This window comes from Tachysurus vachellii, chromosome 1 (genome assembly GCF_030014155.1).
Source record: "Tachysurus vachellii isolate PV-2020 chromosome 1, HZAU_Pvac_v1, whole genome shotgun sequence".
NCBI lineage: Eukaryota > Metazoa > Chordata > Actinopteri > Siluriformes > Bagridae > Tachysurus > Tachysurus vachellii.
The window spans coordinates 18,983,218-18,990,882 of NC_083460.1; the positions used below are offsets into that span (position 1 = coordinate 18,983,218).

The 7,665-nt window shown below is 39.2% G+C and overlaps 1 long non-coding RNA gene across 1 annotated transcript; it reads left to right on the top strand.

Moving 5' to 3' along the window:
• Positions 1 to 6,638: 6,638 nt before the first annotated feature.
• LOC132841587 (uncharacterized) lies at positions 6,639 to 7,400 on the top strand. Its single transcript, XR_009647941.1, has 2 exons — positions 6,639 to 6,918; positions 7,026 to 7,400. It is a non-coding gene; the product is annotated as an uncharacterized LOC132841587 (long non-coding RNA).
• The last annotated feature ends 265 nt before the right edge of the window (positions 7,401 to 7,665 follow it).

A 7,665-nucleotide genomic window follows, 5' to 3' on the forward strand; every position in this document is an offset into this window, starting at 1 on the left:
AGACACCCCATTATGGATGGCAGCTCATCAGCTGAACCGTAATGCCAGCCATTTGTTCATCCCAGGAGATCCATCCAACAAACATCATACAATATACACCCATATCTACAGCGTTACCCATATTTAACCCTTTACATGCTGTTTTTCACACATTTCAATTCCTCATCAATCTTCTGCAAATATATAAGTGTAGATAAGTTTAAATAGAACCCTCTTTGTTCAGATCCCTATATTTTTGCACAATGTACTGTATATTATACAGTATGCACACTGGTCAGTGCTATTTTGTCCTGTAGTGTATTGTCTGTCTGCACTGTCTTTTGTCTCGCACTGTTTGCACTAGATTGAACACGATGTATATTATGTGTCTAGGACACCGTACTTTCAGTCCTTAGCTCTGTGTTGTTCTATGTACTGTAGCTCCATCGTCCTGGAGACGTCCTGTGTACTGCAACAGATATATGGTTAAAATGACAATAAAAGCTTCTTGAATCTTGACTTGGCTCTTGATGTCAGGATTTTCCAAACTCAATGGACTACTTGCTGATCTCCCATTTGACAATACTGTGTACTAAACCTTGGCATAATCGTGGACAATCAACTGTCCCTTTCCTCGCATGTTGCTAACGTAACACCCTTATGTGGGTTTCTTCTCTACAGCATCAGAAGGATTTGTCCATTTTGTCCACACAGGCTGCTCAGGTACATCCTGAATAGCTGTATTACCTCCTAACAGAGTTTGTACACTGATGATATGTATATTTATCTGTAATTTCCTGACAATAGTGATCTTCACAATCACCTGATTATTTCACACACATTTACATTGAGAGTGACATAGAAAAGTGGCTTGCTGTAGTTTCATCTTTAATCATTCAGAACCCATTTGTTCTTTAACAATATACTGTCATCTCTTTATGTATTGAAGACTGATCTCATTTGCTGTGGATTTTTTTTTGTGTACTCCAGCAGAATTTGAAAAGAAATATTGACTATGAGATTAAGAGGATTTCTAAAACATATTTTCCCAAAACCCACTGAACAGATGAACACACACTTGTCATTTTTACTGTTGTATTGTAAAGTAATTTTACATTATGATTACTTTTATATGTACAATATACAATTAATGCCCGTATATATTAATAGTTAATAATAATTTGAAAGATTGCTAGTCAGATGATTCTAGTTTAAAAGAAATTAGAGAAGAGAATTCATTAAAGTTAAAATTAAGTAAAGTTCATTGTTTATTTGTACTTTTTGCTGTATTTCAAATAACCTTTTGACATTTCACAGGCATTAAATGTGTAATAATATCACATTTTTAGTAGAGAGTTTCAAACTATCAGCCAATTAATTTAGATTTGTTCTTAGTGCAGTATGTTCTCCCTGATTCCACATGGATTTCCTCTCAGTAAAACTGTTAAATTGTCCCCATTTACAAAAAGGTATGTGGTAAACGTGTACATTCATCGACATGTATGCATATAAATAAAGGATGTTCAGATTGAGCCTTTTTGATACAAGCAGGTAGAAAACTGCCACTGCTAATGCACTCAATTAAAAGTGCATTTTTCAAGAACATATTTACAGTATGAGTATATACTGTCATTAATTGTTAGCTGTAAATACGCTTTTCCAGAACCTGCTGGTGTCATCTCACAACAGCTTATACAAACAATTAAGCTCTGAATAATGAATGTTAACCAAGACTAAACATCTATGAATCCCAAAGGCCTGGAAGTACAGCCTCGAATAAGAGATTTACTATGAAAACATGCAAAGCGTGGGTGCTGCAGGCAGGAGGATGTTATCACACAATCAGTGTATTTAAATTCAATAATTACAATCTTCATAGTCAAATTCAATATAAGCTCACAGGCAAAACCAAACAAATCCTTGAAGCACCACAGTGACCAAGTAGAAGCATTAATAGGCTTAGAAATTCTGTGCATGTGGCTCTTTACATTTTAACCCTGTATTTTGCCTTTATTATCACCTGTCTACATGAAGACAGGAGGTCCAGAAGGAAAGGGCTGGAATTTATTTTCTGTATTGTTTAGTTGACCTCTAGGGTTAGTGGGTACACAAGGCAAAAGGTATATAATTCTTACATGCTCATATATAACTCTGAAGAAAACTGTGAAGATACTTAGGTATATGGATGGAAAGATATATGGATAGCTGAATGGATGGATGGGAGGTTGGAGGGATAAAGGGATAGATGGTTGGATGATTGTTGGATGGACAGGTGGATGTATAGATAAAGGGAGAATGGATGATCCATATGTATGGCTTGAAGATAGATGTCTAGCTGGCTGGCATTTATCAAGATGGTACTTCACACAGCTGCTTCTTGGTGCTTGTGTGTTGGATGGATGGATATACTGTATGAATGAAAGCTCATCATACAAAATATTCTAAAATTAATCTTTTTTAAAAAGAAAAAAACAGCAATCTGGGAGCAGTCAGTGAATGAGAAATGGAGAGTTTTTCTAAAAAGACATAAATTGCCAGTCTGATGTTTTTTCCCAAACAAAAACTTATTTTAAATACATAGAAACAATACTGAGATGACATGCGTCTCACTTTCCTTTATTGGAAACAATCTAGACCTAACTGGACAAGGCCCAGATCTTGATCACTCTAATGAGGCACTTGTACCTGACAACGCATTTGTCTTACAATTGATAATAGCACCGTCTAGTCTTTTATCAGGAGACTTAACAGGTTCACCCTCCAAATGCCACTTTTTTTAATAAAGCGCTAATTTCGAGTCCCATTAGGATCTGAAAACCAGTTAGTAAATGCTTAAATGCAAAGCAAGCCTTTGCTGGAATGTCTAAAGATATCTAACAGTTATCATGGGGGAAAATATCAGCTCAGGATAAAAATGGCTTTAGCTTGTTTACTTGTAGTGTTTAATGATATAATAATGTCAAAGCAGCCTTATTCATCAAAGTTCATATTTGAGATAATGCGAAGGGAATTGGGCTTTTTTGGACTTCTCTGCAGACCTATGACCTTTTTATTTCTTTTGCCCAGCATATACAGAATATACACATCATTGTGCACATCTGCACTTAGACTCATAGAGGTCTTACTGTAGACATATTAGACTTATTTTATGTATAATCATATATTTTCTGTATAATCTTCCCCCTTTCCTACCTATAGAGTTCCTTTTATATTTTGGAATCCTTAGTCAAATTTTAGGAAGGTAGATATACTGTGTGTGCAGGAGACCAGGTGGAAAGTACGTAGTATTGGAGGGGGATACAAACTGATTTATTATGGTGTGGTTAGGAAGAGAAATGGGGTAGGAGTGATCCTGAAGGATGAGTGTGTGAGGAATGTTTTAGAGCTTAAAGAGTGTCAGAGAGGGTTATCAGTTTGTAGTTAGAAACTGAAGGGGGATGTTGAATGTGGTCAGTGGTTATGATCCACAAGTAGGATGAGAGTTAGAAGAGAAGGAGAGATTCTGGAGTGAGTTAGATGAGGTGATGGAGAGTTTCCCAGATGGGAGAGAGTAGTGATTGGAACAGACTTCAACTGGCATGTTGGTGATGGGAGGTGATGGGCAGGTTTAGTGTTACAGAAAGGAACCTAGAAGTAAAAATGGTGGTTGACTTTCCTAAGCTGATGACTGTAGTAAACACTTACTTCCAGAAGGGGGAGGAACATATTAGTTACATATAAGAGTGGAGGTAGGAGTACACAGGTAGGCTACATTCTATGTAGGTGGGGCAATCTGAGAGAGATTAGTGGTGGAAGGAGAGAGTGTACAGCATCAGGTGGAATTCAGACAGAAGCTGAGACAGGCTTTGGGTGGTCAGGAAGAGCTTCCAGATGACTTGGAAACTACAGCAGATGTGATCAGAGAGTCAGGACAGCATTCAGAGGAAGAGGCTAGCTAAATAGAATGGGATGTTGAAAGGACTGAAGAAAGTAGACAAGATTACAAGGAATTGCAGCACAGAGTGAAGAGGGACGTGACAAAGACCAAACAGAAAGCATACGATGAGTTGTGTGACAGGTTCGACACGAGGGAAGGTGAGAAGGACTTGTACAGATTAGCGAGACAGAGAGATAGAGATGGGAAGGATGTGCAAAAGATAAGGGTTATTAAAGATAGAGATGGAAGGTAGAAGGAGTATTTTGAGGAGCTGACGAATGATGAAAATGAGAGAGAAAGAACCAGGAAAGAGGTGAGGGAAATAGCAAAGATTAGAAAAGATATGAAAGGATGAGGTGAGGCAGGATCTGCGAAGAATCAAGGAGAGGAGAGACAGCAGTGGAGTTTCTATCTAATGGAGAAGTACAGAGATGGTCAGGAGGAGCTGCACTGAGTCCTTGTAGATTTAGTTAGTGTGCCGAGAGAGGAGCTATGGTACTGTATGAGGATATCAGGAGTGGCAGAGAAGTACATCAGAGTAGTTCCGGATATGTATGAGTGGAGTATGACAGCAGTGAGATGTGCTGTAGGTCAGACAGAGGAGGTGGAGTTGGGGCTACATCAAGGATTTGAGTCCCTTGTTGTTTACTATGGTAAATGTAGAAGAGTGTCAGGAGTGTTGTGCGATAGAAGAGTGTCAGGAGTGTTTTGTGTGTGACAGAAGAGTATCAGGAGTTTTGTGCGATAGAAGAGTGTCAGGAGTGTTGTGTGTGTGACAGAAGAGTGTCATGAGTGTTGTGTGTGTGACAGAAGAGTGTCAGGAGTGTTGTGTGTGTGACAGAAGAGTGTCAGGAGTTTTGTGTGTGACAGAAGAGTGTCAGGAGTGTTGTGTGTGACAGAAGAGTGTCAGTAAGAATGAAAGGAAAGGTGTAGAAGACAGTAGTGAGAGCAGCTCTGCTGTATGGGTTAGAGACTGTAGCAGTGAGGAAAAGACATGAGGCAGAGATGGAGGTAGCAGAGATGAGGATGTTGAGGTTCTCTTTAGGAGTGACGAGGATGGACAGGATTAGGAACGAGCACATCAGAGGGACAGCTCAGGTTGACTGTTTTGGGGACAAGGACAGAGAGACTAGATTGAGATGGTTTGGACATGTACAGAGGAGGGAGATGGTTATATTGGTAGAAGGATGTTGGAGATGGAGCTGCAGGTCAGAGATCAAGAGGAAGGACAAAGAGGAGATATATGGATGTGTTAAATGAGGACATGAAGGTAACTGGTGTGAGATTTGAGGATGATGAGGATAGAGTTAGGTGGAAACAGATGGTTCACTCTGGTGAAGAACGAAGAAGAAGAAGTATAATTGTACATCATGCTACTACATGTAACCTGTAAATATACTGCACATCACATTCTATTACCTCTTATTATATCTATCCACCCAACCCTTACATTTAGTTTATTTATCTGTACATTCTAGGAGGAGAGGCTGAGTTTTCACTTCACTGCAAGTTGTAAACTGTATATAACTGTTAGAGATGAGCCGGATACTCGGCTGAAACAAGTATCCGATACGGATAAAGCACTTCTGCCGAGTACGAGTATTATACGAGTAATACGAGTCAATATCTGTGCTCGGATTGAATGAAAATCATCATTGGGTAGCTGATTGTGTCAGCATTCTGTGATAGGCTAGTCACAGTGCCCCTCCCCTACACACATACTGTACAGATGTATTGTGTTGTTGTGTCTCGCTCTGCTCACTCACAGTCACACACAGTACAGCTCTCTGTCTCTCCCTCAGACACTCGGGTTCGCGGGTCTTTTCCGTTAACGTTTAGTGTTTCTTCAGCTTTTTACTTCGGGTTGTAACGTTAATAATACGTAATTACTAACCAGTAGAGTTCTGGTAAACGTGGGTTCGTTCAGACGTGGTGCTTGCTTGGTAGAATGCGACTCGCATTGCGTCTCTGCCTGTCGGAGCCATTGATCTAACAATTTCTGATCAACCCATATCAATTGCATGCTTAAAATAACATACCGTTTAAAGCCCCGCCCATTTCAAGACAAGTCCCACCTACTTCCGGGCTAGGCCCCACCCACTCCGAGTACAGATACAGATAATTCATATGGTTAACAGATACAGATACAGATAATGCTGTACTCGCTCATCCCTAATAACTGTATAAGCAGGAATACAAATCTTAAATCAATAAAAATGTATTTAAAGTCAAGTATGTTTTTGTGATCAGGTCCAAGATATTTTCTGGCCTCATGACCAGTGTTCCCAGTATAGGCGCAGGTCCGCTGCAAACCTGACCATAATAAAGCAGTTACTGAAAGTGTATGAGGACTAATGAGCTAATAAATAATTCACATTTACAGTATCATGTCAATAAAAAGGCAGTTGCTTTGTCATTGTTATTACTTATACTGCTGTACATACTACACTTCCTGTACTTGTGCTGATGTGGTATTGATTTTGATGATTTGACCGCAATTCAGCTTGAGGGTCCGGCTGACTGAGAGTCAATATGAGTTGACAATGCAGATATGACTTTGGGACACAGTGTGGATGAGTTGTGTAGCAGAATGTAAGAAGCTTAATGTAACCAGATGGTGATTAATGACCCTTATTTCTATTATACTTATAATATAAATTAGAGAAAAAGAAAACGGGTCCCTTTAAGGGCGTGCGTGTGACGTCATCGCCTGCGCGAGCGCGGTGCATGTCGGACAGGTAAAGCACGAGGAGCAGAGTTTTTTTGCATGTGCTGCTATAAATGTGTTTTGTGCTCCATTTATTGGGTTTTTGCGCTGGATTGCGTGTCTTATCCAATACGTGCCAGTTTCGGTGAGCGAAAATCATCTTATGAAGAGTTTTCATTAAAAGTACCGAGTTATTTGGACGTGTGTATGCGTGCGGATGCCTATGTGTAACGGTGCAGCCATTAGCACGAAGCTAACTCACCTGGTGTACCTGGGGCCTGTTCTGGAAAGATCTGCGTGTGCGTGTGTTCCAAAAGTGAGTAATGGTTTTGTTTAAAATGTATATTGTTTAAAATGTACGGAGATCTTATTTGAGGTTTAAAGGTGGTGTGATTGTGGAACATGTTTTGTTTTCTTTTACAGTCCTGCCACTACCGTATTACTTTTTTTTTTGGTAATACTTCTGGGAATACTGTTGCTACTAAAGTGATTTACTTTTGTTACTAAGTTCTAGTACTTCTACAAGTAAACTGTATTGCTTTTGTTATTTCTTTTATGAGTTTGGTTATTGATTTTATTATTTGTTTATTGGGGAAAATAGACCAAGTAGAGTTAAGAAACGAGTACATTAAGGTTATTTTGGAAAGGTGATTTGTATATCACGATTTAAATAGAGAAAAACCTGTCAAATTGGATTCTTAATTTTATTTCTATTTTTCATTTCATGACCCTTTTGAGGGCTGATTCTCTGTCTCCAATACACTTACTTTTCGGGAATAAAAAAGAACCCCATTTGTATTTGTTGGTCCTGCGCATCATTTCCAGCGGCCACATTAATAAAATCTGTTCTGTGGTATTTGGTATTTTCTGGGTTCAGGTTTGTGATTTCCTCTTCATCACTTCATGGATTTCTGTAGGTTGTTGAGCCTGGAAATGTTAACCTGGGAGTAGATCGAATTATAGCTTAGGCTTGGTTTCACTGGATTGAAAGTTGAACACAGAACCAACCCAGTTACTGAGAGGTTAACTCCAAAGCCTGGAGAAAATAAGAGGGTTGTGTCAG